At 49.1% G+C, this 24,425-nt stretch overlaps 67 non-coding genes across 67 annotated transcripts; all 67 read right to left on the bottom strand.

Annotated features, from left to right (window-relative positions):
* Positions 1-112: 112 nt before the first annotated feature.
* LOC149756924 (5S ribosomal RNA) lies at positions 113-231 on the bottom strand. The gene has a single exon (XR_016403409.1). It is a non-coding gene; the product is annotated as a 5S ribosomal RNA (ribosomal RNA).
* Positions 232-477: 246 nt separating this feature from the next.
* Positions 478-596, bottom strand: LOC149756925 (5S ribosomal RNA). Its single transcript, XR_016402071.1, has one exon. It is a non-coding gene; the product is annotated as a 5S ribosomal RNA (ribosomal RNA).
* A 246-nt stretch (positions 597-842) lies between these two features.
* On the bottom strand, positions 843-961 carry LOC149756926 (5S ribosomal RNA). The gene has a single exon (XR_016405319.1). It is a non-coding gene; the product is annotated as a 5S ribosomal RNA (ribosomal RNA).
* A 247-nt stretch (positions 962-1,208) lies between these two features.
* On the bottom strand, positions 1,209-1,327 carry LOC149756927 (5S ribosomal RNA). The gene has a single exon (XR_016401193.1). It is a non-coding gene; the product is annotated as a 5S ribosomal RNA (ribosomal RNA).
* Positions 1,328-1,573: 246 nt separating this feature from the next.
* Positions 1,574-1,692, bottom strand: LOC149756928 (5S ribosomal RNA). Its single transcript, XR_016401435.1, has one exon. It is a non-coding gene; the product is annotated as a 5S ribosomal RNA (ribosomal RNA).
* Positions 1,693-1,938: 246 nt separating this feature from the next.
* On the bottom strand, positions 1,939-2,057 carry LOC149756929 (5S ribosomal RNA). Its single transcript, XR_016402081.1, has one exon. It is a non-coding gene; the product is annotated as a 5S ribosomal RNA (ribosomal RNA).
* A 246-nt stretch (positions 2,058-2,303) lies between these two features.
* LOC149756930 (5S ribosomal RNA) lies at positions 2,304-2,422 on the bottom strand. Its single transcript, XR_016400840.1, has one exon. It is a non-coding gene; the product is annotated as a 5S ribosomal RNA (ribosomal RNA).
* A 245-nt stretch (positions 2,423-2,667) lies between these two features.
* Positions 2,668-2,785, bottom strand: LOC149756931 (5S ribosomal RNA). The gene has a single exon (XR_016407695.1). It is a non-coding gene; the product is annotated as a 5S ribosomal RNA (ribosomal RNA).
* Positions 2,786-3,032: 247 nt separating this feature from the next.
* On the bottom strand, positions 3,033-3,151 carry LOC149756932 (5S ribosomal RNA). Its single transcript, XR_016412848.1, has one exon. It is a non-coding gene; the product is annotated as a 5S ribosomal RNA (ribosomal RNA).
* Positions 3,152-3,397: 246 nt separating this feature from the next.
* LOC149756933 (5S ribosomal RNA) lies at positions 3,398-3,516 on the bottom strand. The gene has a single exon (XR_016401436.1). It is a non-coding gene; the product is annotated as a 5S ribosomal RNA (ribosomal RNA).
* A 246-nt stretch (positions 3,517-3,762) lies between these two features.
* LOC149756934 (5S ribosomal RNA) lies at positions 3,763-3,881 on the bottom strand. The gene has a single exon (XR_016405098.1). It is a non-coding gene; the product is annotated as a 5S ribosomal RNA (ribosomal RNA).
* Positions 3,882-4,127: 246 nt separating this feature from the next.
* LOC149756935 (5S ribosomal RNA) lies at positions 4,128-4,245 on the bottom strand. The gene has a single exon (XR_016407562.1). It is a non-coding gene; the product is annotated as a 5S ribosomal RNA (ribosomal RNA).
* Positions 4,246-4,492: 247 nt separating this feature from the next.
* On the bottom strand, positions 4,493-4,611 carry LOC149756936 (5S ribosomal RNA). Its single transcript, XR_016412849.1, has one exon. It is a non-coding gene; the product is annotated as a 5S ribosomal RNA (ribosomal RNA).
* Positions 4,612-4,857: 246 nt separating this feature from the next.
* Positions 4,858-4,976, bottom strand: LOC149756937 (5S ribosomal RNA). The gene has a single exon (XR_016401437.1). It is a non-coding gene; the product is annotated as a 5S ribosomal RNA (ribosomal RNA).
* A 246-nt stretch (positions 4,977-5,222) lies between these two features.
* Positions 5,223-5,341, bottom strand: LOC149756938 (5S ribosomal RNA). The gene has a single exon (XR_016401368.1). It is a non-coding gene; the product is annotated as a 5S ribosomal RNA (ribosomal RNA).
* A 246-nt stretch (positions 5,342-5,587) lies between these two features.
* Positions 5,588-5,705, bottom strand: LOC149756939 (5S ribosomal RNA). Its single transcript, XR_016407564.1, has one exon. It is a non-coding gene; the product is annotated as a 5S ribosomal RNA (ribosomal RNA).
* Positions 5,706-5,952: 247 nt separating this feature from the next.
* On the bottom strand, positions 5,953-6,071 carry LOC149756940 (5S ribosomal RNA). Its single transcript, XR_016412850.1, has one exon. It is a non-coding gene; the product is annotated as a 5S ribosomal RNA (ribosomal RNA).
* Positions 6,072-6,317: 246 nt separating this feature from the next.
* Positions 6,318-6,436, bottom strand: LOC149756941 (5S ribosomal RNA). Its single transcript, XR_016407855.1, has one exon. It is a non-coding gene; the product is annotated as a 5S ribosomal RNA (ribosomal RNA).
* Positions 6,437-6,682: 246 nt separating this feature from the next.
* On the bottom strand, positions 6,683-6,800 carry LOC149756942 (5S ribosomal RNA). Its single transcript, XR_016409047.1, has one exon. It is a non-coding gene; the product is annotated as a 5S ribosomal RNA (ribosomal RNA).
* A 247-nt stretch (positions 6,801-7,047) lies between these two features.
* On the bottom strand, positions 7,048-7,166 carry LOC149756943 (5S ribosomal RNA). Its single transcript, XR_016403747.1, has one exon. It is a non-coding gene; the product is annotated as a 5S ribosomal RNA (ribosomal RNA).
* A 246-nt stretch (positions 7,167-7,412) lies between these two features.
* LOC149756944 (5S ribosomal RNA) lies at positions 7,413-7,531 on the bottom strand. The gene has a single exon (XR_016401438.1). It is a non-coding gene; the product is annotated as a 5S ribosomal RNA (ribosomal RNA).
* A 246-nt stretch (positions 7,532-7,777) lies between these two features.
* On the bottom strand, positions 7,778-7,896 carry LOC149756945 (5S ribosomal RNA). Its single transcript, XR_016402258.1, has one exon. It is a non-coding gene; the product is annotated as a 5S ribosomal RNA (ribosomal RNA).
* A 247-nt stretch (positions 7,897-8,143) lies between these two features.
* On the bottom strand, positions 8,144-8,262 carry LOC149756946 (5S ribosomal RNA). Its single transcript, XR_016406451.1, has one exon. It is a non-coding gene; the product is annotated as a 5S ribosomal RNA (ribosomal RNA).
* A 246-nt stretch (positions 8,263-8,508) lies between these two features.
* Positions 8,509-8,627, bottom strand: LOC149756947 (5S ribosomal RNA). Its single transcript, XR_016403336.1, has one exon. It is a non-coding gene; the product is annotated as a 5S ribosomal RNA (ribosomal RNA).
* Positions 8,628-8,872: 245 nt separating this feature from the next.
* LOC149756948 (5S ribosomal RNA) lies at positions 8,873-8,991 on the bottom strand. Its single transcript, XR_016406571.1, has one exon. It is a non-coding gene; the product is annotated as a 5S ribosomal RNA (ribosomal RNA).
* Positions 8,992-9,237: 246 nt separating this feature from the next.
* LOC149756949 (5S ribosomal RNA) lies at positions 9,238-9,356 on the bottom strand. Its single transcript, XR_016412891.1, has one exon. It is a non-coding gene; the product is annotated as a 5S ribosomal RNA (ribosomal RNA).
* Positions 9,357-9,603: 247 nt separating this feature from the next.
* On the bottom strand, positions 9,604-9,722 carry LOC149756950 (5S ribosomal RNA). The gene has a single exon (XR_016400813.1). It is a non-coding gene; the product is annotated as a 5S ribosomal RNA (ribosomal RNA).
* A 246-nt stretch (positions 9,723-9,968) lies between these two features.
* LOC149756951 (5S ribosomal RNA) lies at positions 9,969-10,087 on the bottom strand. Its single transcript, XR_016403337.1, has one exon. It is a non-coding gene; the product is annotated as a 5S ribosomal RNA (ribosomal RNA).
* Positions 10,088-10,333: 246 nt separating this feature from the next.
* LOC149756952 (5S ribosomal RNA) lies at positions 10,334-10,452 on the bottom strand. The gene has a single exon (XR_016404554.1). It is a non-coding gene; the product is annotated as a 5S ribosomal RNA (ribosomal RNA).
* Positions 10,453-10,698: 246 nt separating this feature from the next.
* On the bottom strand, positions 10,699-10,817 carry LOC149756953 (5S ribosomal RNA). Its single transcript, XR_016403507.1, has one exon. It is a non-coding gene; the product is annotated as a 5S ribosomal RNA (ribosomal RNA).
* A 246-nt stretch (positions 10,818-11,063) lies between these two features.
* On the bottom strand, positions 11,064-11,182 carry LOC149756954 (5S ribosomal RNA). Its single transcript, XR_016406573.1, has one exon. It is a non-coding gene; the product is annotated as a 5S ribosomal RNA (ribosomal RNA).
* A 246-nt stretch (positions 11,183-11,428) lies between these two features.
* Positions 11,429-11,547, bottom strand: LOC149756955 (5S ribosomal RNA). Its single transcript, XR_016412892.1, has one exon. It is a non-coding gene; the product is annotated as a 5S ribosomal RNA (ribosomal RNA).
* Positions 11,548-11,794: 247 nt separating this feature from the next.
* On the bottom strand, positions 11,795-11,913 carry LOC149756956 (5S ribosomal RNA). Its single transcript, XR_016400814.1, has one exon. It is a non-coding gene; the product is annotated as a 5S ribosomal RNA (ribosomal RNA).
* A 246-nt stretch (positions 11,914-12,159) lies between these two features.
* On the bottom strand, positions 12,160-12,278 carry LOC149756957 (5S ribosomal RNA). The gene has a single exon (XR_016401440.1). It is a non-coding gene; the product is annotated as a 5S ribosomal RNA (ribosomal RNA).
* Positions 12,279-12,523: 245 nt separating this feature from the next.
* Positions 12,524-12,642, bottom strand: LOC149756958 (5S ribosomal RNA). Its single transcript, XR_016412893.1, has one exon. It is a non-coding gene; the product is annotated as a 5S ribosomal RNA (ribosomal RNA).
* A 247-nt stretch (positions 12,643-12,889) lies between these two features.
* LOC149756959 (5S ribosomal RNA) lies at positions 12,890-13,008 on the bottom strand. Its single transcript, XR_016404825.1, has one exon. It is a non-coding gene; the product is annotated as a 5S ribosomal RNA (ribosomal RNA).
* Positions 13,009-13,254: 246 nt separating this feature from the next.
* Positions 13,255-13,373, bottom strand: LOC149756960 (5S ribosomal RNA). The gene has a single exon (XR_016401441.1). It is a non-coding gene; the product is annotated as a 5S ribosomal RNA (ribosomal RNA).
* Positions 13,374-13,619: 246 nt separating this feature from the next.
* LOC149756961 (5S ribosomal RNA) lies at positions 13,620-13,738 on the bottom strand. Its single transcript, XR_016412851.1, has one exon. It is a non-coding gene; the product is annotated as a 5S ribosomal RNA (ribosomal RNA).
* Positions 13,739-13,985: 247 nt separating this feature from the next.
* LOC149756962 (5S ribosomal RNA) lies at positions 13,986-14,104 on the bottom strand. Its single transcript, XR_016411820.1, has one exon. It is a non-coding gene; the product is annotated as a 5S ribosomal RNA (ribosomal RNA).
* A 246-nt stretch (positions 14,105-14,350) lies between these two features.
* On the bottom strand, positions 14,351-14,469 carry LOC149756963 (5S ribosomal RNA). The gene has a single exon (XR_016404654.1). It is a non-coding gene; the product is annotated as a 5S ribosomal RNA (ribosomal RNA).
* A 246-nt stretch (positions 14,470-14,715) lies between these two features.
* LOC149756964 (5S ribosomal RNA) lies at positions 14,716-14,834 on the bottom strand. Its single transcript, XR_016406574.1, has one exon. It is a non-coding gene; the product is annotated as a 5S ribosomal RNA (ribosomal RNA).
* Positions 14,835-15,081: 247 nt separating this feature from the next.
* On the bottom strand, positions 15,082-15,200 carry LOC149756965 (5S ribosomal RNA). The gene has a single exon (XR_016401951.1). It is a non-coding gene; the product is annotated as a 5S ribosomal RNA (ribosomal RNA).
* Positions 15,201-15,443: 243 nt separating this feature from the next.
* LOC149756966 (5S ribosomal RNA) lies at positions 15,444-15,562 on the bottom strand. The gene has a single exon (XR_016403606.1). It is a non-coding gene; the product is annotated as a 5S ribosomal RNA (ribosomal RNA).
* A 246-nt stretch (positions 15,563-15,808) lies between these two features.
* LOC149756967 (5S ribosomal RNA) lies at positions 15,809-15,927 on the bottom strand. The gene has a single exon (XR_016405053.1). It is a non-coding gene; the product is annotated as a 5S ribosomal RNA (ribosomal RNA).
* A 248-nt stretch (positions 15,928-16,175) lies between these two features.
* LOC149756968 (5S ribosomal RNA) lies at positions 16,176-16,294 on the bottom strand. Its single transcript, XR_016410168.1, has one exon. It is a non-coding gene; the product is annotated as a 5S ribosomal RNA (ribosomal RNA).
* A 246-nt stretch (positions 16,295-16,540) lies between these two features.
* On the bottom strand, positions 16,541-16,659 carry LOC149756969 (5S ribosomal RNA). Its single transcript, XR_016404309.1, has one exon. It is a non-coding gene; the product is annotated as a 5S ribosomal RNA (ribosomal RNA).
* A 246-nt stretch (positions 16,660-16,905) lies between these two features.
* Positions 16,906-17,024, bottom strand: LOC149756970 (5S ribosomal RNA). The gene has a single exon (XR_016406459.1). It is a non-coding gene; the product is annotated as a 5S ribosomal RNA (ribosomal RNA).
* Positions 17,025-17,271: 247 nt separating this feature from the next.
* Positions 17,272-17,390, bottom strand: LOC149756971 (5S ribosomal RNA). Its single transcript, XR_016402561.1, has one exon. It is a non-coding gene; the product is annotated as a 5S ribosomal RNA (ribosomal RNA).
* Positions 17,391-17,637: 247 nt separating this feature from the next.
* On the bottom strand, positions 17,638-17,756 carry LOC149756972 (5S ribosomal RNA). Its single transcript, XR_016411821.1, has one exon. It is a non-coding gene; the product is annotated as a 5S ribosomal RNA (ribosomal RNA).
* Positions 17,757-18,002: 246 nt separating this feature from the next.
* LOC149756973 (5S ribosomal RNA) lies at positions 18,003-18,121 on the bottom strand. Its single transcript, XR_016408195.1, has one exon. It is a non-coding gene; the product is annotated as a 5S ribosomal RNA (ribosomal RNA).
* Positions 18,122-18,367: 246 nt separating this feature from the next.
* Positions 18,368-18,486, bottom strand: LOC149756974 (5S ribosomal RNA). The gene has a single exon (XR_016402791.1). It is a non-coding gene; the product is annotated as a 5S ribosomal RNA (ribosomal RNA).
* Positions 18,487-18,733: 247 nt separating this feature from the next.
* LOC149756975 (5S ribosomal RNA) lies at positions 18,734-18,852 on the bottom strand. The gene has a single exon (XR_016402563.1). It is a non-coding gene; the product is annotated as a 5S ribosomal RNA (ribosomal RNA).
* Positions 18,853-19,099: 247 nt separating this feature from the next.
* On the bottom strand, positions 19,100-19,218 carry LOC149756976 (5S ribosomal RNA). Its single transcript, XR_016411822.1, has one exon. It is a non-coding gene; the product is annotated as a 5S ribosomal RNA (ribosomal RNA).
* A 246-nt stretch (positions 19,219-19,464) lies between these two features.
* Positions 19,465-19,583, bottom strand: LOC149756977 (5S ribosomal RNA). The gene has a single exon (XR_016408196.1). It is a non-coding gene; the product is annotated as a 5S ribosomal RNA (ribosomal RNA).
* Positions 19,584-19,829: 246 nt separating this feature from the next.
* On the bottom strand, positions 19,830-19,948 carry LOC149756978 (5S ribosomal RNA). Its single transcript, XR_016406575.1, has one exon. It is a non-coding gene; the product is annotated as a 5S ribosomal RNA (ribosomal RNA).
* Positions 19,949-20,194: 246 nt separating this feature from the next.
* LOC149756979 (5S ribosomal RNA) lies at positions 20,195-20,313 on the bottom strand. The gene has a single exon (XR_016403562.1). It is a non-coding gene; the product is annotated as a 5S ribosomal RNA (ribosomal RNA).
* Positions 20,314-20,560: 247 nt separating this feature from the next.
* Positions 20,561-20,679, bottom strand: LOC149756980 (5S ribosomal RNA). Its single transcript, XR_016409939.1, has one exon. It is a non-coding gene; the product is annotated as a 5S ribosomal RNA (ribosomal RNA).
* A 243-nt stretch (positions 20,680-20,922) lies between these two features.
* Positions 20,923-21,041, bottom strand: LOC149756981 (5S ribosomal RNA). The gene has a single exon (XR_016407735.1). It is a non-coding gene; the product is annotated as a 5S ribosomal RNA (ribosomal RNA).
* Positions 21,042-21,287: 246 nt separating this feature from the next.
* LOC149756982 (5S ribosomal RNA) lies at positions 21,288-21,406 on the bottom strand. The gene has a single exon (XR_016402259.1). It is a non-coding gene; the product is annotated as a 5S ribosomal RNA (ribosomal RNA).
* Positions 21,407-21,653: 247 nt separating this feature from the next.
* Positions 21,654-21,772, bottom strand: LOC149756983 (5S ribosomal RNA). The gene has a single exon (XR_016401695.1). It is a non-coding gene; the product is annotated as a 5S ribosomal RNA (ribosomal RNA).
* A 246-nt stretch (positions 21,773-22,018) lies between these two features.
* On the bottom strand, positions 22,019-22,137 carry LOC149756984 (5S ribosomal RNA). The gene has a single exon (XR_016407676.1). It is a non-coding gene; the product is annotated as a 5S ribosomal RNA (ribosomal RNA).
* A 246-nt stretch (positions 22,138-22,383) lies between these two features.
* LOC149756985 (5S ribosomal RNA) lies at positions 22,384-22,502 on the bottom strand. The gene has a single exon (XR_016402613.1). It is a non-coding gene; the product is annotated as a 5S ribosomal RNA (ribosomal RNA).
* Positions 22,503-22,748: 246 nt separating this feature from the next.
* LOC149756986 (5S ribosomal RNA) lies at positions 22,749-22,867 on the bottom strand. The gene has a single exon (XR_016411823.1). It is a non-coding gene; the product is annotated as a 5S ribosomal RNA (ribosomal RNA).
* Positions 22,868-23,110: 243 nt separating this feature from the next.
* LOC149756987 (5S ribosomal RNA) lies at positions 23,111-23,229 on the bottom strand. Its single transcript, XR_016403607.1, has one exon. It is a non-coding gene; the product is annotated as a 5S ribosomal RNA (ribosomal RNA).
* Positions 23,230-23,475: 246 nt separating this feature from the next.
* Positions 23,476-23,594, bottom strand: LOC149756988 (5S ribosomal RNA). Its single transcript, XR_016402260.1, has one exon. It is a non-coding gene; the product is annotated as a 5S ribosomal RNA (ribosomal RNA).
* Positions 23,595-23,841: 247 nt separating this feature from the next.
* LOC149756989 (5S ribosomal RNA) lies at positions 23,842-23,960 on the bottom strand. Its single transcript, XR_016411824.1, has one exon. It is a non-coding gene; the product is annotated as a 5S ribosomal RNA (ribosomal RNA).
* A 246-nt stretch (positions 23,961-24,206) lies between these two features.
* On the bottom strand, positions 24,207-24,325 carry LOC149756990 (5S ribosomal RNA). Its single transcript, XR_016401442.1, has one exon. It is a non-coding gene; the product is annotated as a 5S ribosomal RNA (ribosomal RNA).
* Between the last annotated feature and the right edge of the window lie 100 nt (positions 24,326-24,425).

Raw genomic sequence — 24,425 nt, forward strand, 5'->3', positions numbered from 1 at the left:
CCGGACTCAGTTTATTTTCGGGGGGAAAAAATTATCCGAAGAGGAAAAGCCAAAAGCCAAAAAATTAAAAATAGATATTATCAAAAAATAAAAAAGCGGGCAAAAAATAAAAGGGGTGCAACACGAGGACTTCCCAGGGGGTCACCCATCCTAGTACTACTCTCGCCCAAGCACGCTTAACTGCTGAGTTCTGATGGGATCCGGTGCATTAGTGCTGGTATGATCGCACCCATGACATGCCCTTCGAAACTCCCTTTTAAAACAAAGCAGCAGACCTCGACGGCCCGAGACATTCGCGCTGCCGGGGCCGTTCTGGCGTAGGATTCAACGCGCTGTTCCGCTATGCGGCATGGCACCGCGAGTCTCCGGACTCAGTTTATTTTCGAGGGAAAAAAATTATCCGAAGAGGAAAAGCCAAAAGCCGAAAAATTAAAAATAAATATTATCAAAAAATAAAAAAGCGGGCAAAAAATAAAAGGGGTGCAACACGAGGACTTCCCAGGGGGTCACCCATCCTAGTACTACTCTCGCCCAAGCACGCTTAACTGCGGAGTTCTGATGGGATCCGGTGCATTAGTGCTGGTATGATCGCACCCATGACATGCCCATCGAAACACCCTTTTATGACAAAGCAGCAGACCTCGACGGCCCGAGACATTCGCGCTGCCGGGGCCGTTCTGGCGTAGGATTCAACGCGCTGTTCCGCTATGCGGCATGGCACCGCGAGTCTCCCGACTCAGTTTATTTTCGGGGGAAAAAAATTATCCGAAGAGGAAAAGCCAAAAGCCGAAAAATTAAAAATAAATGTTATCGAAAAATAAAAAAGCGGGCAAAAAATAAAAGGGGTGCAACACGAGGACTTCCCTGGGGGTCACCCATCCTAGTACTACTCTCGCCCAAGCACGCTTAACTGCGAAGTTCTGATGGGATCCGGTGCAATAGTGCTGGTATGATCGCACCCATGATATGCCCTTCGAAACTCCCTTTTATGACAAAGCAGCAGACCTCGACCGCCCGAGACATTCGCGCTGCCGGGGCCGTTCTGGCGTAGGATTCAACGCGCTGGTCCCGCTATGCGGCATGGCACCGCCAGTCTCCGGGCTCAGTTTATTGTCGGGGGAAAAAAATTATCCGAAGAGGAAAAGCCAAAAGCCAAAAAATTAAAAATAAATATTATCAAAAAATAAAAAAGCGGGCAAAAAATAAAAAGGGTGCAACACGAGGACTTCTCAGGGGGTCACCCATCCTAGTACTACTCTCGCCCAAGCACGCTTAACTGCGGAGTTCTGATGGGATCCGGTGCATTAGTGCTGGTATAATCGCACCCAAGACATGCCCTTCGAAACTCCCTTTTATGACAAAGCAGCAGACCTCGACGGCCCGAGACATTCGCGCTGCCGGGGCCGTTCTGGCGTAGGATTCAACACGCTGTTCCGCTATGCGGCATGGCACCGCCAGTCTCCGGACTCAGTTTATTTTCGGGGGAAAAAAATTATCCGAAGAGGAAATGACAAAAGCCGAAAAATAAAAAATAAATGTTATCAAAAAATAAAAAAGCGGGCAAAAAATAAAAGGGGTGCAACACGAGGACTTCCCAGGGGGTCACCCATCCTAGTACTACTCTCGCCCAAGCACGCTTAACTGCAGAGTTCTGATGGGATCCGGTGCATTAGTGCTGGTATGATCGCACCCATGACATGCCCTTCGAAACTCCCTTTTAGGACAAAGCAGCAGACCTCGACGGCCCGAGACATTCGCGCTGCCGGGGCCGTTCTGGCGTATGATTCAACGTGCTGTTCCACTATGCGGCATGGCACCGCCAGTCTCCGGACTCAGTTTATTTTCGGGGGAAAAAAATTATCCGAAGAGGAAAAGCCAAAAGCCGAAAAATAAAAAATAAATGTTATCAAAAAATAAAAAAGCGGGCAAAAAATAAAAGGGGTGCAACACGAGGACTTCCCAGGGGGTCACCCATCCTAGTACTACTCTCGCCCAAGCACGCTTAACTGCGGAGTTCTGATGGGATCCGGTGCATTAGTGCTGGTATGATCGCACCCAATACATGCCCATCGAAACACCCTTTTATGACAAAGCAGCAGACCTCGACGGCCCGAGACATTCGCGCTGCCGGGGCCGTTCTGGCGTAGGATTCAACGCGCTGTTCCGCTATGCGGCATGGCACCGCGAGTCTCCGGACTCAGTTTATTTTCGAGGGAAAAAAATTATCCGAAGAGGAAAAGCCAAAAGCCGAAAAATTAAAAATAAATGTTATCAAAAAATAAAAAAGCGGGCAAAAAATAAAAGGGGTGCAACACGAGGACTTCCCAGGGGGTCACCCATCCTAGTACTACTCTCGCCCAAGCACGCTTAACTGCGGAGTTCTGATGGGATCCGGTGCATTAGCGCTGGTATGATCGCACCCATGATATGCCCTTCGAAACTCCCTTTTATGACAAAGCAGCAGACCTCGACGGCCCGAGACATTCGCGCTGCCGGGGCCGTTCTGGCGTAGGATTCAACGCGCTGTTCCGCTATGCGGCATGGCACCGCGAGTCTCCGGACTCAGTTTATTTTCGAGGGAAAAAATTATCCGAAGAGGAAAAGCCAAAAGCCGAAAAATTAAAAATAAATATTATCAAAAAATAAAAGAGCGGGCAAAAAATAAAAGGGGTGCAACACGAGGACTTCCTGGGGGTCACCCATCCTAGTACTACTCTCGCCCAGGCACGCTTAACTGCGAAGTTCTGATGGGATCCGGTGCATTAGTGCTGGTATGATCGCACCCACGATATGCCCTTCGAAACTCCCTTTTATGACAAAGCAGCAGACCTCGACCGCCCGAGACATTCGCGCTGCCGGGGCCGTTCTGGCGTAGGATTCGACGCGCTGGTCCCGCTATGCGGCATGGCACCGCCAGTCTCCGGACTCAGTTTATTGTCGGGGGAAAAAAATTATCCGAAGAGGAAAAGCCAAAAGCCAAAAAATTAAAAATAAATATTATCAAAAAATAAAAAAGCGGGCAAAAAATAAAAAGGGTGCAACACGAGGACTTCTCAGGGGGTCACCCATCCTAGTACTACTCTCGCCCAAGCACGCTTAACTGCGGAGTTCTGATGGGATCCGGTGCATTAGTGCTGGTATGATCGCACCCAAGACATGCCCTTCGAAACTCCCTTTTATGACAAAGCAGCAGACCTCGACGGCCCGAGACATTCGCGCTGCCGGGGCCGTTCTGGCGTAGGATTCAACACGCTGTTCCGCTATGCGGCATGGCACCGCCAGTCTCCGGACTCAGTTTATTTTCGGGGGAAAAAAATTATCCGAAGAGGAAAAGACAAAAGCCGAAAAATAAAATATAAATGTTATCAAAAATTAAAAAAGCAGGCAAAAAATAAAAGGGGTGCAACACGAGGACTTCCCAGGGGGTCACCCATCCTAGTACTACTCTCGCCCAAGCACGCTTAACTGCAGAGTTCTGATGGGATCCGGTGCATTAGTGCTGGTATGATCGCACCCATGATATGCCCTTCGAAACTCCCTTTTATGACAAAGCAGCAGACCTCGACGGCTCGAGACATTCACGCTGCCGGGGCCGTTCTGGCGTAGGATTCAACGCGCTGTTCCGCTATGCGGCATGGCACCGCGAGCCTCCGGACTCAGTTTATTTTCGAGGGAAAAAAATTATCCGAAGAGGAAAAGCCAAAAGCCGAAAAATTAAAAATAAATATTATCAAAAAATAAAAAAGCGGGCAAAAAATAAAAGGGGTGCAACACGAGGACTTCCCAGGGGGTCACCCATCCTAGTACTACTGTCGCCCAAGCACGCTTAACTGCGGAGTTCTGATGGGATCCGGTGCATTAGTGCTGGTATGATCGCACCCATGACATGCCCATCGAAACACCCTTTTATGACAAAGCAGCAGACCTCGACGGCCCGAGACATTCGCGCTGCCGGGGCCGTTCTAGCGTAGGATTCAACGCGCTGTTCCGCTATGCGGCATGGCACCGCGAGTCTCCGGACTCAGTTTATTTTCGAGGGAAAAAAATTATCCGAAGAGGAAAAGCCAAAAGCCGAAAAATTAAAAATAAATATTATCAAAAAATAAAAAAGTGGGCAAAAAATAAAAGGGGTGCAACACGAGGACTTCCTGGGGGTCACCCATCCTAGTACTACTCTCGCCCAAGCACGCTTAACTGCGAAGTTCTGATGGGATCCGGTGCATTAGTGCTGGTATGATCGCACCCACGATATGCCCTTCGGAACTCCCTTTTATGACAAAGCAGCAGACCTCGACCGCCCGAGACATTCGCGCTGCCGGGGCCATTCTGGCGTAGGATTCGACGCGCTGGTCCCGCTATGCGGCATGGCACCGCCAGTCTCCGGACTCAGTTTATTGTCGGGAGAAAAAAATTATCCGAAGAGGAAAAGCCAAAAGCCAAAAAATTAAAAATAAATATTATCAAAAAATAAAAAAGTGGGCAAAAAATAAAAAGGGTGCAACACGAGGACTTCTCAGGGGGTCACCCATCCTAGTACTACTCTCGCCCAAGCACGCTTAACTGCGGAGTTCTGATGGGATCCGGTGCATTAGTGCTGGTATGATCGCACCCAAGACATGCCCTTCGAAACTCCCTTTTATGACAAAGCAGCAGACCTCGACGGCCCGAGACATTCGCGCTGCCGGGGCCGTTCTGGCGTAGGATTCAACACGCTGTTCCGCTATGCGGCATGGCACCGCCAGTCTCCGGACTCAGTTTATTTTCGGGGGAAAAAAATTATCCGAAGAGGAAAAGACAAAAGCCGAAAAATAAAAAATAAATGTTATCAAAAAATAAAAAAGCAGGCAAAAAATAAAAGGGGTGCAACACGAGGACTTCCCAGGGGGTCACCCATCCTAGTACTACTCTCGCCCAAGCACGCTTAACTGCAGAGTTCTGATGGGATCCGGTGCATTAGTGCTGGTATGATCGCACCCATGATATGCCCTTCGAAACTCCCTTTTATGACAAAGCAGCAGACCTCGACGGCCCGAGACATTCGCGCTGCCGGGGCCGTTCTGGCGTAGGATTCAACGCGCTGTTCCGCTATGCGGCATGGCACCGCGAGCCTCCGGACTCAGTTTATTTTCGAGGGAAAAAAATTATCCGAAGAGGAAAAGCCAAAAGCCGAAAAATTAAAAATAAATATTATCAAAAAATAAAAAAGCGGGCAAAAAATAAAAGGGGTGCAACACGAGGACTTCCCAGGGGGTCACCCATCCTAGTACTACTCTCGCCCAAGCACGCTTAACTGCGGAGTTCTGATGGGATCCGGTGCATTAGTGCTAGTATGATCGCACCCATGACATGCCCATCGAAACACCCTTTTATGACAAAGCAGCAGACCTCGACGGCCCGAGACATTCGTGCTGCCGGGGCCGTTCTGGCGTAGGATTCAACGCGCTGTTCCGCTATGCGGCATGGCACCGCGAGTCTCCGGACTCAGTTAAGTTTCGAGGGAAAAAAATTATCCGAAGAGGAAAAGCCAAAAGCCGAAAAATTAAAAATAAATATTATCAAAAAATAAAAAAGCGGGCAAAAAATAAAAGGGGTGCAACACGAGGACTTCCTGGGGGTCACCCATCCTAGTACTACTCTCGCCCAAGCACGCTTAACTGCGAAGTTCTGATGGGATCCGGTGCATTAGTGCTGGTATGATCGCACCCACGATATGCCCTTCGAAACTCCCTTTTATGACAAAGCAGCAGACCTCGACCGCCCGAGACATTCGCGCTGCCGGGGCCGTTCTGGCGTAGGATTCGACGCGCTGGTCCCGCTATGCGGCATGGCACCGCCAGTCTCCGGACTCAGTTTATTGTCGGGGGAAAAAAATTATCCGAAGAGGAAAAGCCAAAAGCCAAAAAATTAAAAATAAATATTATCAAAAAATAAAAAAGCGGGCAAAAAATAAGAAGGGTGCAACACGAGGACTTCTCAGGGGGTCACCCATCCTAGTACTACTCTCGCCCAAGCACGCTTAACTGCGGAGTTCTGATGGGATCCGGTGCATTAGTGCTGGTATGATCGCACCCAAGACATGCCCTTCGAAACTCCCTTTTATGACAAAGCAGCAGACCTCGACGGCCCGAGACATTCGCGCTGCCGGGGCCGTTCTGGCGTAGGATTCAACGCGCTGTTCCGCTATGCGGCATGGCACCGCGAGCCTCCGGACTCAGTTTATTTTCGAGGGAAAAAAATTATCCGAAGAGGAAAAGCCAAAAGCCGAAAAATTAAAAATAAATATTATCAAAAAATAAAAAAGCGGGCAAAAAATAAAAGGGGTGCAACACGAGGACTTCCCAGGGGGTCACCCATCCTAGTACTACTCTCGCCCAAGCACGCTTAACTGCGGAGTTCTGATGGGAGCCGGTGCATTAGTGCTGTTATGATCGCACCCATGATATGCCCTTCGAAACTCCCTTTTATGACAAAGCAGCAGACCTCGACGGCCCGCGACATTCGCGCTGCCGGGGCCGTTCTGGCGTAGGATTCAACGCGCTGTTCCGCTATGCGGCATGGCACCGCGAGTCTCCGGACTCAGTTTATTTTCGAGGGAAAAAAATTATCCGAAGAGGAAAAGCCAAAAGCCGAAAAATTAAAAATAAATATTATCAAAAAATAAAAAAGCGGGCAAAAAATAAAAGGGGTGCAACACGAGGACTTCCTGGGGGTCACCCATCCTAGTACTACTCTCGCCCAAGCACGCTTAACTGCGAAGTTCTGATGGGATCCGGTGCATTAGTGTTGGTATGATCGCACCCACGATATGCCCTTCGAAACTCCCTTTTATGACAAAGCAGCAGACCTCGACCGCCCGAGACATTCGCGCTGTCGGGGCCGTTCTGGCGTAGGATTCGACGCGCTGGTCCCGCTATGCGGCATGGCACCGCCAGTCTCCGGACTCAGTTTATTGTCGGGGGAAAAAAATTATCCGAAGAGGAAAAGCCAAAAGCCAAAAAATTAAAAATAAATATTATCAAAAAATAAAAAAGCGGGCAAAAAATAAAAAGGGTGCAACACGAGGACTTCTCAGGGGGTCACCCATCCTAGTACTACTCTCGCCCAAGCACGCTTAACTGCGGAGTTCTGATGGGATCCGGTTCATTAGTGCTGGTATGATCGCACCCAAGACATGCCCTTCGAAACTCCCTTTTATGACAAAGCAGCAGACCTCGACGGCCCGAGACATTCGCGCTGCCGGGGCCGTTCTGGCGTAGGATTCAACACGCTGTTCCGCTATGCGGCATGGCACCGCCAGTCTCCGGACTCAGTTTATTTTCGGGGGAAAAAAATTATCCGAAGAGGAAAAGACAAAAGCCGAAAAATAAAAAATAAATGTTATCAAAAAATAAAAAAGCAGGCAAAAAATAAAAGGGGTGCAACACGAGGACTTCCCAGGGGGTCACCCATCCTAGTACTACTCTCGCCCAAGCACGCTTAACTGCAGAGTTCTGATGGGATCCGGTGCATTAGTGCTGGTATGATCGCACCCATGACATGCCCATCGAAACACCCTTTTATGACAAAGCAGCAGACCTCGACGGCCCGAGACATTCGCGCTGCCGGGGCCGTTCTGGCGTAGGATTCAACGCGCTGTTCCGCTATGCGGCATGGCACCGCGAGTCTCCGGACTCAGTTTATTTTCGAGGGAAAAAAATTATCCGAAGAGGAAAAGCCAAAAGCCGAAAAATTAAAAATAAATATTATCAAAAAATAAAAAAGCGGGCAAAAAATAAAAGGGGTGCAACACGAGGACTTCCCAGGGGGTCACCCATCCTAGTACTACTCTCGCCCAAGCACGCTTAACTGCGAAGTTCTGATGGGATCCGGTGCATTAGTGCTGGTATGATCGCACCCATGATATGCCCTTCGAAACTCCCTTTTATGACAAAGCAGCAGACCTCGACCGCCCGAGACATTCGCGCTGCCAGGGCCGTTCTGGCGTAGGATTCAACGCGCTGGTCCCGCTATGCGGCATGGCACCGCCAGTCTCCGGACTCAGTTTATTGTCGGGGGAAAAAAATTATCCGAAGAGGAAAAGCCAAAAGCCAAAAAATTAAAAATAAATATTATCAAAAAATAAAAAAGCGGGCAAAAAATAAAAATGGTGCAACACGAGGACTTCTCAGGGGGTCACCCATCCTAGTACTACTCTCGCCCAAGCACGCTTAACGGCGGAGTTCTGATGGGATCCGGTGCATTAGTGCTGGTATAATCGCACCCAAGACATGCCCTTCGAAACTCCCTTTTATGACAAAGCAGCAGACCTCGACGGCCCGAGACATTCGCGCTGCCGGGGCCGTTCTGGCGTAGGATTCAACACGCTGTTCCGCTATGCGGCATGGCACCGCCAGTCTCCGGACTCAGTTTATTTTCGGGGGAAAAAAATTATCCGAAGAGGAAAAGACAAAAGCCGAAAAATAAAAAATAAATGTTATCAAAAAATAAAAAAGCGGGCAAAAAATAAAAGGGGTGCAACACGAGGACTTCCCAGGGGGTCACCCATCCTAGTACTACTCTCGCCCAAGCACGCTTAACTGCAGAGTTCCGATGGGATCCGGTGCATTAGTGCTGGTATGATCGCACCCATGACATGCCCTTCGAAACTCCCTTTTATGACAAAGCAGCAGACCTCGACAGCCCGAGACATTCGCGCTGCCGGGGCCGTTTTGGCGTATGATTCAACGCGCTGTTCCACTATGCGGCATGGCACCGCCAGTCTCCGGACTCAGTTTATTTTCGGGGAAAAAAATTATCCGAAGAGGAAAAGCCAAAAGCCAAAAAATTAAAAATAAATATTATCAAAAAATAAAAAAGCGGGCAAAAAATAAAAAGGGTGCAACACGAGGACTTCCCAGGGGGTCACCCATCCTAGTACTTCTCTCGCCCAAGCACGCTTAACTGCGGAGTTATGATGGGATCCGGTGCATTAGTGCTGGTATGATCGCACCCATGACATGCCCTTCGAAACTCCCTTTTATGACAAAGCAGCAGACCGCGACGGCACGAGACATTCGCGCTGCCGGGGCCGTTCTGGCGTAGGATTCAACGCGCTGTTCCGCTATGCGGCATGGCACCGCCAGTCTCCGGACTCAGTTTATTTTCGGGAAAAAAAAATTATCCGAAGAGGAAAAGCCAAAAGCCGAAAAATTAAAAATAAATATTATCAAAAAATAAAAAAGCGGGCAAAAAATAAAAAGAGTGCAACACGAGGACTTCCCAGGGGGTCACCCATCCTAGTACTACTCTCGCCCAAGCACGCTTAACTGCGGAGTTCTGATGGGATCCGGTGCATTAGTGCTGGTATGATCGCACCCATGACATGCCCTTCGAAACTCCCTTTTATGACAAAGCAGCAGACCTCGACGGCCCGAGACATTCACGCTGCCGGGGCCGTTCTGGCGTAGGATTCAACGCGCTGGTCCCGCTATGCGGCATGGCACCGCCAGTCTCCGGACTCAGTTTATTGTCGGAGGAAAAAAATTATCCGAAGAGGAAAAGCCAAAAGCCGAAAAATTAAAAATAAATATTATCAAAAAATAAAAAAGCGGGCAAAAAATAAAAAGGGTGCAACACGAGGACTTCCCAGGGGGTCACCCATCCTAGTACTACTCTCGCCCAAGCACGCTTAACTGCGGAGTTCTGATGGGATCCGGTGCATTAGTGCTGGTATAATCGCACCCAAGACATGCCCTTCGAAACTCCCTTTTATGACAAAGCAGCAGACCTCGACGGCCCGAGACATTCGCGCTGCCGGGGCCGTTCTGGCGTAGGATTCAACACGCTGTTCCGCTATGCGGCATGGCACCGCCAGTCTCCGGACTCAGTTTATTTTCGGGGGAAAAAAATTATCCGAAGAGGAAAAGACAAAAGCCGAAAAATAAAAAATAAATGTTATCAAAAAATAAAAAAGCGGGCAAAAAATAAAAGGGGTGCAACACGAGGACTTCCCAGGGGGTCACCCATCCTAGTACTACTCTCGCCCAAGCACGCTTAACTGCAGAGTTCCGATGGGATCCGGTGCATTAGTGCTGGTATGATCGCACCCATGACATGCCCTTCGAAACTCCCTTTTATGACAAAGCAGCAGACCTCGACGGCCCGAGACATTCGCGCTGCCGGGGCCGTTTTGGCGTATGATTCAACGCGCTGTTCCACTATGCGGCATGGCACCGCCAGTCTCCGGACTCAGTTTATTTTCGGGGGAAAAAAATTATCCGAAGAGGAAAAGCCAAAAGCCAAAAAATTAAAAATAAATATTATCAAAAAATAAAAAAGCGGGCAAAAAATAAAAATGGTGCAACACGAGGACTTCTCAGGGGGTCACCCATCCTAGTACTACTCTCGCCCAAGCACGCTTAACTGCGGAGTTCTGATGGGATCCGGTGCATTAGTGCTGGTATAATCGCACCCAAGACATGCCCTTCGAAACTCCCTTTTATGACAAAGCAGCAGACCTCGACGGCCCGAGACATTCGCGCTGCCGGGGCCGTTCTGGCGTAGGATTCAACACGCTGTTCCGCTATGCGGCATGGCACCGCCAGTCTCCGGACTCAGTTTATTTTCGGGGGAAAAAAATTATCCGAAGAGGAAAAGACAAAAGCCGAAAAATAAAAAATAAATGTTATCAAAAAATAAAAAAGCGGGCAAAAAATAAAAGGGGTGCAACACGAGGACTTCCCATGGGGTCACCCATCCTAGTACTACTCTCGCCCAAGCACGCTTAACTGCAGAGTTCCGATGGGATCCGGTGCATTAGTGCTGGTATGATCGCACCCATGACATGCCCTTCGAAACTCCCTTTTATGACAAAGCAGCAGACCTCGACGGCCCGAGACATTCGCGCTGCCGGGGCCGTTTTGGCGTATGATTCAACGCGCTGTTCCACTATGCGGCATGGCACCGCCAGTCTCCGGACTCAGTTTATTTTCGGGGAAAAAAAATTATCCGAAGAGGAAAAGCCAAAAGCCAAAAAATTAAAAATAAATATTATCAAAAAATAAAAAAGCGGGCAAAAAATAAAAAGGGTGCAACACGAGGACTTCCCAGGGGGTCACCCATCCTAGTACTTCTCTCGCCCAAGCACGCTTAACTGCGGAGTTATGATGGGATCCGGTGCATTAGTGCTGGTATGATCGCACCCATGACATGCCCTTCGAAACTCCCTTTTATGACAAAGCAGCAGACCGCGACGGCACGAGACATTCGCGCTGCCGGGGCCGTTCTGGCGTAGGATTCAACGCGCTGTTCCGCTATGCGGCATGGCACCGCCAGTCTCCGGACTCAGTTTATTTTCGGGAAAAAAAAATTATCCGAAGAGGAAAAGCCAAAAGCCGAAAAATTAAAAATAAATATTATCAAAAAATAAAAAAGCGGGCAAAAAATAAAAAGAGTGCAACACGAGGACTTCCCAGGGGGTCACCCATCCTAGTACTACTCTCGCCCAAGCACGCTTAACTGCGGAGTTCTGATGGGATCCGGTGCATTAGTGCTGGTATGATCGCACCCATGACATGCCCTTCGAAACTCCCTTTTATGACAAAGCAGCAGACCTCGACGGCCCGAGACATTCACGCTGCCGGGGCCGTTCTGGCGTAGGATTCAACGCGCTGGTCCCGCTATGCGGCATGGCACCGCCAGTCTCCGGACTCAGTTTATTGTCGGAGGAAAAAAATTATCCGAAGAGGAAAAGCCAAAAGCCGAAAAATTAAAAATAAATATTATCAAAAAATAAAAAAGCGGGCAAAAAATAAAAAGGGTGCAACACGAGGACTTCCCAGGGGGTCACCCATCCTAGTACTACTCTCGCCCAAGCACGCTTAACTGCGGAGTTCTGATGGGATCCGGTGCATTAGTGCTGGTATAATCGCACCCAAGACATGCCCTTCGAAACTCCCTTTTATGACAAAGCAGCAGACCTCGACGGCCCGAGACATTCGCGCTGCCGGGGCCGTTCTGGCGTAGGATTCAACACGCTGTTCCGCTATGCGGCATGGCACCGCCAGTCTCCGGACTCAGTTTATTTTCGGGGGAAAAAAATTATCCGAAGAGGAAAAGACAAAAGCCGAAAAATAAAAAATAAATGTTATCAAAAAATAAAAAAGCGGGCAAAAAATAAAAGGGGTGCAACACGAGGACTTCCCAGGGGGTCACCCATCCTAGTACTACTCTCGCCCAAGCACGCTTAACTGCAGAGTTCTGATGGGATCCGGTGCATTAGTGCTGGTATGATCGCACCCATGACATGCCCTTCGAAACTCCCTTTTATGACAAAGCAGCAGACCGCGACGGCACGAGACATTCGCGCTGCCGGGGCCGTTCTGGCGTAGGATTCAACGCGCTGTTCCGCTATGCGGCATGGCACCGCCAGTCTCCGGACTCAGTTTATTTTCGGGAAAAAAAATTATCCGAAGAGGAAAAGCCAAAAGCCGAAAAATTAAAAATAAATATTATCAAAAAATAAAAAAGCGGGCAAAAAATAAAAAGAGTGCAACACGAGGACTTCCCAGGGGGTCACCCATCCTAGTACTACTCTCGCCCAAGCACGCTTAACTGCGGAGTTCTGATGGGATCCGGTGCATTAGTGCTGGTATGATCGCACCCATGACATGCCCTTCGAAACACCCTTTTATGACAAAGCAGCAGACCTCGACGGCCCGAGACATTCACGCTGCCGGGGCCGTTCTGGCGTAGGATTCAACGCGCTGGTCCCGCTATGCGGCATGGCACCGCCAGTCTCCGGACTCAGTTTATTGTCGGAGGAAAAAAATTATCCGAAGAGGAAAAGCCAAAAGCCGAAAAATTAAAAATAAATATTATCAAAAAATAAAAAAGCGGGCAAAAAATAAAAAGGGTGCAACACGAGGACTTCCCAGGGGGACACCCATCCTCGTACTACTCTCGCCCAAGCACGCTTAACTGCGGAGTTCTGATGGGATCCGGTGCATTAGTGCTGGTATGATCGCACCCAAGACATGCCCTTCGAAACTCCCTTTTATGACAAAGCAGCAGACCTCGACGGCCCGAGACATTCGCGCTGCCGGGGCCGTTCTGGCGTAGGATTCAACACGCTGTTCCGCTATGCGGCATGGCACCGCCAGTCTCCGGACTCAGTTTATTTTCGGGGGAAAAAAATTATCCGAAGAGGAAAAGACAAAAGCCGAAAAATAAAAAATAAATGTTATCAAAAAATAAAAAAGCGGGCAAAAAATAAAAGGGGTGCAACACGAGGACTTCCCAGGGGGTCACCCATCCTAGTACTACTCTCGCCCAAGCACGCTTAACTGCAGAGTTCTGATGGGATCCGGTGCATTAGTGCTGGTATGATCGCACCCATGACATGCCCTTCGAAACTCCCTTTTATGACAAAGCAGCAGACCTCGACGGCCCGAGACATTCGCGCTGCCGGGGCCGTTCTGGCGTATGATTCAACGCGCTGTTCCACTATGCGGCATGGCACCGCCAGTCTCCGGACTCAGTTTATTTTCGGGGTGAAAAAATTATCCGAAGAGGAAAAGCCAAAAGCCAAAAAATTAAAAATAAATATTATCAAAAAATAAAAAAGCGGGCAAAAAATAAAAAGGGTGCAACACGAGGACTTCTCAGGGGGTCACCCATCCTAGTACTACTCTCGCCCAAGCACGCTTAACTGCGGAGTTCTGATGGGATCCGGTGCATTAGTGCTGGTATGATCGCACCCATGATATGCCCTTCGAAACTCCCTTTTATGACAAAGCAGCAGACCTCGACCGCCCGAGACATTCGCGCTGCCGGGGCCGTTCTGGCGTAGGATTCAACGCGCTGGTCCCGCTATGCGGCATGGCACCGCCAGTCTCCGGACTCAGTTTATTGTCGGGGGAAAAAAATTATCCGAAAAGGAAAAGCCAAAAGCCAAAAAATTAAAAATAAATATTATCAAAAAATAAAAAAGCGGGCAAAAAATAAAAAGGGTGCAACACGAGGACTTCCCAGGGGGTCACCCATCCTAGTACTACTCTCGCCCAAGCACGCTTAACTGCGGAGTTCTGATGGGATCCGGTGCATTAGTGCTGGTATGATCGCACCCAAGACATGCCCTTCGAAACTCCCTTTTATGACAAAGCAGCAGACCTCGACGGCCCGAGACATTCGCGCTGCCGGGGCCGTTCTGGCGTAGGATTCAACACGCTGTTCCGCTATGCGGCATGGCACCGCCAGTCTCCGGACTCAGTTTATCTTCGGGGGAAAAAAATTATCCGAAGAGGAAAAGACAAAAGCCGAAAAATAAAAAATAAATGTTATCAAAAAATAAAAAAGCGGGCAAAAAATAAAAGGGGTGCAACACGAGGACTTCCCAGGGGGTCACCCATCCTAGTACTACTCTCGCCCAAGCACGCTTAACTGCAGAGTTCTGATGGAATCCGGTGCATTAGTGCTGGTATGATCGCACCCATGACATGCCCTTCGAAACTCCCTTTTATGACAAAGCAGCAGACCTCGACGGCCCGAGACATTCGCGCTGCCGGGGCCGTTCTGGCGTATGATTCAACGCGCTGTTCCGCTATGCGGCATGGCACCGCCAGTCTCCGGACTCAGTTTATTTTCGGGGGGAAAAAATTATCCGAAGAGGAAAAGCCAAAAGCCAAAAAATTAAAAATAAATATTATCAAAAAATAAAAAAGCGGGCAAAAAATAAAAAGGGTGCAACACGAGGACTTCCCAGGGGGTCACCCATCCTAGTACTTCTCTCGCCCAAGCACGCTTAACTGCGGAGTTATGATGGGATCCGGTGCATTAGTGCTGGTATGATCGCACCCATGACATGCCCTTCGAAACTCCCTTTTATGACAAAGCAGCAGACCTCGACGGCCCGAGACATTCACGCTGCCGGGGCCGTTCTGGCGTAGGATTCAACGCGCTGGTCCCGCTATGCGGCATGGCACCGCCAGTCTCCGGACTCAGTTTATTGTCAGAGGAAAAAAATTATCCGAAGAGGAAAAGCCAAAAGCCGAAAAATTAAAAATAAATATTATCAAAAAATAAAAAAGCGGGCAAAAAATAAAAAGGGTGCAACACGAGGACTTCCCAGGGGGTCACCCATCCTAGTACTACTCTCGCCCAAGCACGCTTAACTGCGGAGTTCTGATGGGATCCAGTGCATTAGTGCTGGTATGATCGCACCCAAGACATGCCCTTCGAAACTCCCTTTTATGACAAAGCAGCAGACCTCGACGGCCCGAGACATTCGCGCTGCCGGGGACGTTCTGGCGTAGGATTCAACACGCTGTTCCGCTATGCGGCATGGCACCGCCAGTCTCCGGACTCAGTTTATTTTCGGGGGAAAAAAATTATCCGAAGAGGAAAAGACAAAAGCCGAAAAATAAAAAATAAATGTTATCAAAAAATAAAAAAGCGGGCAAAAAATAAAGGTGCAACACGAGGACTTCCCAGGGGGTCACCCATCCTAGTACTACTCTCGCCCAAGCACGCTTAACTGCAGAGTTCTGATGGGATCCGGTGCATTAGTGCTGGTATGATCGCACCCATGACATGCCCATGGAAACACCCTTTTATGACAAAGCAGCAGACCTCGACGGCCCGAGACAATCGCGCTGCCAGGGCCGTTCTGGCGTAGGATTCAACGCGCTGTTCCGCTATGCGGCATGGCACCGCGAGTCTCTGGACTCAGTTTATTTTCGGGGGAAAAAAATTATCCGAAGAGGAAAAGCCAAAAGCCGAAAAATTAAAAATAAATGTTATCAAAAAATAAAAAAGCGGGCAAAAAATAAAAGGGGTGCAACACGAGGACTTCCCAGGGGGTCACCCATCCTAGTACTACTCTCGCCCAAGCACGCTTAACTGCGAAGTTCTGATGGGATCCGGTGCATTAGTGCTGGTATGATCGCACCAATGATATGCCCTTCGAAACTCCCTTTTATGACAATGCAGCAGACCTCGACCGCCCGAGACATTCGCGCTGCCGGGGCCGTTCTGGCGTAGGATTCAACGCGCTGGTCCCGCTATGCGGCATGGCACCGCCAGTCTCCGGACTCAGTTTATTGTCGGGGGAAAAAAATTATCCGAAAAGGAAAAGCCAAAAGCCAAAAAAATTAAAAATAAATATTATCAAAAAATAAAAAAGCGGGCAAAAAATAAAAAGGGTGCAACACGAGGACTTCCCAGGGGGTCACCCATCCTAGTACTACTCTCGCCCAAGCACGCTTAACTTCGGAGTTCTGACGGGATCCGGTGCATTAGTGCTGGTATGATCGCACCCAAGACATGCCCTTCGAAACTCCCTTTTATGACAAAGCAGCAGACCTCGACGGCCCGAGACATTCGCGCTGCCGGGGCCGTTCTGGCGTAGGATTCAACACGCTGTTCCGCTATGCGTCATGGCACCGCCAGTCTCCGGACTCAGTTTATTTTCGGAGAAAAAAAATTATCCGAAGAGGAAAAGACAAAAGCCGAAAAATAAAAAATAAATGTTATCAAAAAATAAAAAAGCGGGCAAAAAATAAAAGGGGTGCAACACGAGGACTTCCCAGGGGGTCACCCATCCTAGTACTACTCTCGCCCAAGCACGCTTAACTGCAGAGTTCTGATGGGATCCGGTGCATTAGTGCTGATATGATCGCACCCATGACATGCCCTTCGAAACTCCCTTTTATGACAAAGCAGCAGACCTCGACGGCCCGAGACATTCGCGCTGCCGGGGCCGTTCTGGCGTATGATTCAACGCGCTGTTCCGCTATGCGGCATGGCACCGCCAGTCTCCGGACTCAGTTTATTTTCGGGAAAAAAAAATTATCCGAAGAGGAAAAGCCAAAAGCCGAAAAATTAAAAATAAATATTATCAAAAAATAAAAAAGCGGGCAAAAAATAAAAAGAGTGCAACACGAGGACTTCCCAGGGGGTCAGCCATCCTAGTACTACTCTCGCCCAAGCACGCTTAACTGCGGAGTTCTGATGGGATCCGGTGCATTAGTGCTGGTACGATCGCACCCATGACATGCCCTTCGAAACTCCCTTTTATGACAAAGCAGCAGACCTCGACGGCCCGAGACATTCACGCTGCCGGGGCCGTTCCGGCGTAGGATTCAACGCGCTGGTCCCGCTATGCGGCATGGCACCGCCAGTCTCCGGACTCAGTTTATTGTCGGAGGAAAAAAATTATCCGAAGAGGAAAAGCCAAAAGCTGAAAAATTAAAAATAAATATTATCAAAAAATAAAAAAGCGGGCAAAAAATAAAAAGGGTGCAACACGAGGACTTCCCAGGGGGTCACCCATCCTAGTACTACTCTCGCCCAAGCACGCTTAACTGCGAAGTTCTGATGGGATCCGGTGCATTAGTGCTGGTATGATCGCACCCATGATATGCCCTTCGAAACTCCCTTTTATGACAAAGCAGCAGACCTCGACTGCCCGAGACATTCGCGCTGCCGGGGCCGTTCTGGCGTAGGATTCAACGCGCTGGTCCCGCTATGCGGCATGGCACCGCCAGTCTCCGGACTCAGTTTATTGTCGGGGGAAAAAAATTATCCGAAAAGGAAAAGCCAAAAGCCAAAAAATTAAAAATAAATATTATCAAAAAATAAAAAAGCGGGCAAAAAATAAAAAGGGTGCAACACGAGGACTTCCCAGGGGGTCACCCATCCTAGTACTACTCTCGCCCAAGCACGCTTAACTGCGGAGTTCTGATGGGATCCGGTGCATTAGTGCTGGTATGATCGCACCCAAGACATGCCCTTCGAAACTCCCTTTTATGACAAAGCAGCAGACCTCGACGGCCCGAGACATTCGCGCTGCCGGGGCCGTTCTGGCGTAGGATTCAACACGCTGTTCCGCTATGCGGCATGGCACCGCCAGTCTCCGGACTCAGTTTATTTTCGGGGAAAAAAAATTATCCGAAGAGGAAAAGACAAAAGCCGAAAAATAAAAAATAAATGTTATCAAAAAATAAAAAAGCGGGCAAAAAATAAAAGGGGTGCAACACGAGGACTTCCCAGGGCGTCACCCATCCTAGTACTACTCTCGCCCAAGCACGCTTAACTGCAGAGTTCTGATGGGATCCGGTGCATTAGTGCTGATATGATCGCACCCATGACATGCCCTTCGAAACTCCCTTTTATGACAAAGCAGCAGACCTCGACGGCCCGAGACATTCGCGCTGCCGGGGCCGTTCTGGCGTATGATTCAACGCGCTGTTCCGCTATGCGGCATGGCACCGCCAGTCTCCGGACTCAGTTTATTTTCGGGGGGAAAAAATTATCGGAAGAGAAAAAGCCAAAAGCCAAAAAATTAAAAATAAATATTATCAAAAAATAAAAAAGCGGGCAAAAAATAAAAAGGGTGCAACACGAGGACTTCCCAGGGGGTCACCCATCCTAGTACTACTCTCGCCCAAGCACGCTTAACTGCGGAGTTCTGATGGGATCCGGTGCATTAGTGCTGGTACGATCGCACCCATGACATGCCCTTCGAAACTCCCTTTTATGACAAAGCAGCAGACCTCGACGGCCCGAGACATTCACGCTGCCGGGGCCGTTCCGGCGTAGGATTCAACGCGCTGGTCCCGCTATGCGGCATGGCACCGCCAGTCTCCGGACTCAGTTTATTGTCGGAGGAAAAAAATTATCCGAAGAGGAAAAGCCAAAAGCTGAAAAATTAAAAATAAATATTATCAAAAAATAAAAAAGCGGGCAAAAAATAAAAAGGGTGCAACACGAGGACTTCCCAGGGGGTCACCCATCCTAGTACTACTCTCGCCCAAGCACGCTTAACTGCGAAGTTCTGATGGGATCCGGTGCATTAGTGCTGGTATGATCGCACCCATGATATGCCCTTCGAAACTCCCTTTTATGACAAAGCAGCAGACCTCGACTGCCCGAGACATTCGCGCTGCCGGGGCCGTTCTGGCGTAGGATTCAACGCGCTGGTCCCGCTATGCGGCATGGCACCGCCAGTCTCCGGACTCAGTTTATTGTCGGGGGAAAAAAATTATCCGAAAAGGAAAAGCCAAAAGCCAAAAAATTAAAAATAAATATTATCAAAAAATAAAAAAGCGGGCAAAAAATAAAAAGGGTGCAACACGAGGACTTCCCAGGGGGTCACCCATCCTAGTACTACTCTCGCCCAAGCACGCTTAACTGCGGAGTTCTGATGGGATCCGGTGCATTAGTGCTGGTATGATCGCACCCAAGACATGCCCTTCGAAACTCCCTTTTATGACAAAGCAGCAGACCTCGACGGCCCGAGACATTCGCGCTGCCGGGGCCGTTCTGGCGTAGGATTCAACACGCTGTTCCGCTATGCGGCATGGCACCGCCAGTCTCCGGACTCAGTTTATTTTCGGGGAAAAAAAATTATCCGAAGAGGAAAAGACAAAAGCCGAAAAATAAAAAATAAATGTTATCAAAAAATAAAAAAGCGGGCAAAAAATAAAAGGGGTGCAACACGAGGACTTCCCAGGGCGTCACCCATCCTAGTACTACTCTCGCCCAAGCACGCTTAACTGCAGAGTTCTGATGGGATCCGGTGCATTAGTGCTGATATGATCGCACCCATGACATGCCCTTCGAAACTCCCTTTTATGACAAAGCAGCAGACCTCGACGGCCCGAGACATTCGCGCTGCCGGGGCCGTTCTGGCGTATGATTCAACGCGCTGTTCCGCTATGCGGCATGGCACCGCCAGTCTCCGGACTCAGTTTATTTTCGGGGGGAAAAAATTATCGGAAGAGAAAAAGCCAAAAGCCAAAAAATTAAAAATAAATATTATCAAAAAATAAAAAAGCGGGCAAAAAATAAAAAGGGTGCAACACGAGGACTTCCCAGGGGGTCACCCATCCTAGTACTTCTCTCGCCCAAGCACGCTTAACTGCGGAGTTATGATGGGATCCGGTGCATTAGTGCTGGTATGATCGCACCCATGACATGCCCTTCGAAACTCCCTTTTATGACAAAGCAGCAGACCGCGACGGCACGAGACATTCGCGCTGCCGGGGCCGTTCTGGCGTAGGATTCAACGCGCTGTTCCGCTATGCGGCATGGCACCGCCAGTCTCCGGACTCAGTTTATTTTCGGGAAAAAAAAATTATCCGAAGAGGAAAAGCCAAAAGCCGAAAAATTAAAAATAAATACTATCAAAAAATAAAAAAGCGGGCAAAAAATAAAAAGAGTGCAACACGAGGACTTCCCAGGGGGTCACCCATCCTAGTACTACTCTCGCCCAAGCACGCTTAACTGCGGAGTTCTGATGGGATCCGGTGCATTAGTGCTGGTACGATCGCACCCATGACATGCCCTTCGAAACTCCCTTTTATGACAAAGCAGCAGACCTCGACGGCCCGAGACATTCACGCTGCCGGGGCCGTTCCGGCGTAGGATTCAACGCGCTGGTCCCGCTATGCGGCATGGCACCGCCAGTCTCCGGACTCAGTTTATTGTCGGAGGAAAAAAATTATCCGAAGAGGAAAAGCCAAAAGCCGAAAAATTAAAAATAAATATTATCAAAAAATAAAAAAGCGGGCAAAAAATAAAAAGGGTGCAACACGAGGACTTCCCAGGGGGTCACCCATCCTAGTACTACTCCCGCCCAAGCACGCTTAACTGCGGAGTTCTGATGGGATCCGGTGCATTAGTGCTGGTATGATCGCACCCAAGACATGCCCTTCGAAACTCCCTTTTATGACAAAGCAGCAGACCTCGACGGCCCGAGACATTCGCGCTGCCGGGGCCGTTCTGGCGTAGGATTCAACACGCTGTTCCGCTATGCGGCATGGCACCGCCAGTCTCCGGACTCAGTTTATTTTCGGAGGAAAAAAATTATCCGAAGAGGAAAAGACAAAAGCCGAAAAATAAAAAATAAATGTTATCAAAAAATAAAAAAGCGGGCAAAAAATAAAGGTGCAACACGAGGACTTCCCAGGGGGTCACCCATCCTAGTACTACTCTCGCCCAAGCACGCTTAACTGCAGCGTTCTGATGGGATCCGGTGCATTAGTGCTGGTATGATCGCACCCATGACATGCCCATCGAAACACCCTTTTATGACAAAGCAGCAGACCTCGACGGCCCGAGACATTCGCGCTGCCGGGGCCGTTCTGGCGTAGGATTCAACGCGCTGTTCCGCTATGCGGCATGGCACCGCGAGTCTCTGGACTCAGTTTATTTTCGGGAGAAAAAAATTATCCGAAGAGGAAAAGCCAAAAGCCGAAAAATTAAAAATAAATGTTATCAAAAAATAAAAAAGCGGGCAAAAAATAAAAGGGGTGCAACACGAGGACTTCCCAGGGGGTCACCCATCCTAGTACTACTCTCGCCCAAGCACGCTTAACTGCGAAGTTCTGATGGGATCCGGTGCATTAGTGCTGGTATGATCGCACCCATGATATGCCCTTCGAAACTCCCTTTTATGACAAAGCAGCAGACCTCGACCGCCCGAGACATTCGCGCTGCCGGGGCCGTTCTGGCGTAGGATTCAACGCGCTGGTCCCGCTATGCGGCATGGCACCGCCAGTCTTCGGACTCAGTTTATTGTCGGGGGAAAAAAATTATCCGAAAAGGAAAAGCCAAAAGCCAAAAAATTAAAAATAAATATTATCAAAAAATAAAAAAGCGGGCAAAAAATAAAAAGGGTGCAACACGAGGACTTCCCAGGGGGTCACCCATCCTAGTACTACTCTCGCCCAAGCACGCTTAACTGCAGAGTTCTGATGGGATCCGGTGCATTAGTGCTGGTATGATCGCACCCATGACATGCCCTTCGAAACTCCCTTTTATGACAAAGCAGCAGACCTCGACGGCCCGAGACATTCGCGCTGCCGGGGCCGTTCTGGCGTATGATTCAACGCGCTGTTCCGCTATGCGGCATGGCACCGCCAGTCTCCGGACTCAGTTTATTTTCGGGGAGAAAAAATTATCCGAAGAGGAAAAGCCAAAAGCCAAAAAATTAAAAATAAATATTATCAAAAAATAAAAAAGCGGGCAAAAAATAAAAAGGGTGCAACACGAGGACTTCCCAGGGGGTTACCCATCCTAGTACTTCTCTCGCCCAAGCACGCTTAACTGCGGAGTTATGATGGGATCCGGTGCATTAGTGCTGGTATGATCGCACCCATGACATGCCCCTCGAAACTCCCTTTTATGACAAAGCAGTAGACCGCGACGGCACGAGACATTCGCGCTGACGGGGCCGTTCTGGCGTAGGATTCAACGCGCTGTTCCGCTATGCGGCATGGCACCGCCAGTCTCCGGACTCAGTTTATTTTCGGGAAAAAAAAATTATCCGAAGAGGAAAAGCCAAAAGCCGAAAAATTAAAAATAAATATTATCAAAAAATAAAAAAGCGGGCAAAAAATAAAAAGAGTGCAACACGAGGACTTCCCAGGGGGTCACCCATCCTAGTACTACTCTCGCCCAAGCACGCTTAACTGCAGAGTTCTGATGGGATCCGGTGCATTAGTGCTGGTATGATCGCACCCATGACATGCCCATGGAAACACCCTTTTATGACAAAGCAGCAGACCTCGACTGCCCGAGACAATCGCGCTGCCGGGGCCGTTCTGGCGTAGGATTTAACGCGCTGTTCCGCTATGCGGCATGGCACCGCGAGTCTCTGGACTCAGTTTATTTTCGGGGGAAAAAAATTATCCGAAGAGGAAAAGCCAAAAGCCGAAAAATTAAAAATAAATATTATCAAAAAATAAAAAAGCGGGCAAAAAATAAAAAGGGTGCAACACGAGGACTTCCCAGGGGGTCACCCATCCTAGTACTACTCTCGCCCAAGCACGCTTAACTGCGGAGTTCTGATGGGATCCGGTGCATTAGTGCTGGTATGATCGCACCCAAGACATGCCCTTCGAAACTCCCTTTTATGACAAAGCAGCAGACCTCGACGGCCCGAGACATTCGCGCTGCCGGGGCCGTTCTGGCGTAGGATTCAACACGCTGTTCCGCTATGCGGCATGGCACCGCCAGTCTCCGGACTCAGTTTATTTTCGGAGAAAAAAAATTATCCGAAGAGGAAAAGACAAAAGCCGAAAAATAAAAAATAAATGTTATCAAAAAATAAAAAAGCGGGCAAAAAATAAAGGTGCAACACGAGGACTTCCCAGGGGGTCACCCATCCTAGTACTACTCTCGCCCAAGCACGCTTAACTGCAGAGTTCTGATGGGATCCGGTGCATTAGTGCTGGTATGATCGCACCCATGACATGCCCATCGAAACACCCTTTTATGACAAAGCAGCAGACCTCGACGGCCCGAGACATTCGCGCTGCCGGGGCCGTTCTGGCGTAGGATTCAACGCGCTGTTCCGCTATGCGGCATGGCACCGCGAGTCTCTGGACTCAGTTTATTTTCGGGGGAAAAAAATTATCCGAAGAGAAAAAGCCAAAAGCCGAAAAATTAAAAATAAATGTTATCAAAAAATAAAAAAGCGGGCAAAAAATAAAAGGGGTGCAACACGAGGACTTCCCAGGGGGTCACCCATCCTAGTACTACTCTCGCCCAAGCACGCTTAACTGCGAAGTTCTGATGGGATCCGGTGCATTAGTGCTGGTATGATCGCACCCATGATATGCCCTTCGAAACTCCCTTTTATGACAAAGCAGCAGACCTCGACCGCCCGAGACATTCGCGCTGCCGGGGCCGTTCTGGCGTAGGATTCAACGCGCTAGTCCCGCTATGCGGCATGGCACCGCCAGTCTCCGGACTCAGTTTATTGTCGGGGGAAAAAAATTATCCGAAAAGGAAAAGCCAAAAGCCAAAAAATTAAAAATAAATATTATCAAAAAATAAAAAAGCGGGCAAAAAATAAAAAGGGTGCAACACGAGGACTTCCCAGGGGGTCACCCATCCTAGTACTACTCTCGCCCAAGCACGCTTAACTGCGGAGTTCTGATGGGATCCGGTGCATTAGTGCTGGTATGATCGCACCCAAGACATGCCCTTCGAAACTCCCTTTTATGACAAAGCAGCAGACCTCGACGGCCCGAGACATTCGCGCTGCCGGGGCCGTTCTGGCGTAGGATTCAACACGCTGTTCCGCTATGCAGCATGGCACCGCCAGTCTCCGGACTCAGTTTATTTTTGGGGGAAAAAAATTATCCGAAGAGGAAAAGACAAAAGCCGAAAAATAAAAAATAAATGTTATCAAAAAATAAAAAAGCGGGCAAAAAATAAAAGGGGTGCAACACGAGGACTTCCCAGGGGGTCACCCATCCTAGTACTACTCTCGCCCAAGCACGCTTAACTGCAGAGTTCTGATGGGATCCGGTGCATTAGTGCTGGTATGATCGCACCCATGACATGCCCTTCGAAACTCCCTTTTATGACAAAGCAGCAGACCTCGACGGCCTGAGACATTCGCGCTGCCGGGGTCGTTCTAGCGTATGATTCAACGC

The sequence above is a fragment of the Phoenix dactylifera genome, chromosome 4, assembly GCF_051530095.1.
Source record: "Phoenix dactylifera cultivar Ajwa chromosome 4, Ajwa_hap1_PhDact_Kaust_v1.1, whole genome shotgun sequence".
Taxonomy (NCBI): Eukaryota; Viridiplantae; Streptophyta; class Magnoliopsida; order Arecales; family Arecaceae; genus Phoenix; species Phoenix dactylifera.